This window comes from Citrus clementina, unplaced genomic scaffold, assembly GCF_000493195.1.
Source record: "Citrus clementina cultivar Clemenules unplaced genomic scaffold, Citrus_clementina_v1.0 scaffold_2, whole genome shotgun sequence".
Lineage (NCBI taxonomy): Eukaryota > Viridiplantae > Streptophyta > Magnoliopsida > Sapindales > Rutaceae > Citrus > Citrus x clementina.
The window spans coordinates 24,162,900-24,164,229 of record NW_006262688.1 but is presented as its reverse complement, the minus strand read 5'-3'; positions in this window follow the sequence as shown (position 1 = coordinate 24,164,229).

Genomic DNA, 1,330 nt, shown 5'->3' with positions numbered 1-1,330 from the left:
TGTTTATATACTACGATCTGGAATATTCTACATTCTGTTTACATGCAAAACAGCTGAGCTAGTAACTGAACTAATTTGCCACATAAGCAGCCACATCAACATGTATAACAGATTCCGTTTAACTAACTATTTAAACCAGCATGTGACTAATCTCAATTTGACTATCTTAACACTGAGGAATTTGTCCTGTGAGCTTGTTACTAGAGAGGTCTAATGACTCTATGACCGTTAGGTTACTCAAAGTTAATGGAATGTACCCTCGGAGATTGTTGTTGGAAAGGTTAAGAGTCCGAAGCCCCTTTAGACTGGCGATTGATGTTGGAATCTCTCCAACAAAATTGTTGTCCGAGAGAATAATTGCTGCGATCAAATTTGACAGCTTGGGATATTCTATCTCTGTGCCTTTGTTACTCATTATTAAGGAGTAATCAGCATAACCATAGTAGGTAAACCCAAGTACATCATACGGCACCAGTTTAACCTGCAAATATGTTAGCTTACTTGCTCTGATATCTTTCATGGCATTCCAACAGTGGAAGTGCTTTGACGGAAGATTACCTGTAAACCTGTTGTGAGAGAGATCAATGATGCGTAGTTTGGGAAACTCAAAACCTGTTTGAGGTTCCTCTATTTCTCCATGAAAGTTGTTGAATTTCAAAATGAGAACCTCTAGCTCTGGAAGAGTTCCCAACCAAGAAGGGAAGACATCGGTGATTTGGTTATCCCCAAGATTACGAAATTTTAGCTTCACACAATTGGCTAGAGATTTAGGTACTCTTCCTTGCAATGAATTGTCGCTAAAATCAATCATCATCAGATTTGTTCCGTTCATGAAGGTTTGAGGGATGATTCCATAAAAGTTGTTAGCTTGCAGTTTTAATGCTGACTACTCAACACTGAAATTACCGAAACATTCTGGGAGCATGCCACTTAAGTTGTTGTAAGACAAATCAAGAGCGTGAAGACCATTCAAACTGCATATTTGGATTGGAATTTCCCCTGTCAACTGATTGTTTGAAACTAGATAGGAATAGATTGACACTGATGACGGAACTGGGAGCGGTCCTTGGAGATTATTAAACCCGAGGTCTAAAGTATTCATTTTAGACCATGGAAGAACAAAGAGATCCTGCCCGAATCCCGACAATAGGTTGTCAGAAAAGTTCAAATATTCCAAACTCTTTGTGCTTATGTTTAACAACCATTGGGGTACTTGGGCCAGCTATCTTGTTGGAGGAAAGATCCAGAGAAACTAATTGATCTTGGTTGTGCAAAAAGTATGGGAACTCGCTAATGTTGCATGACCTGAATCCTATTACAGTGAAATTTG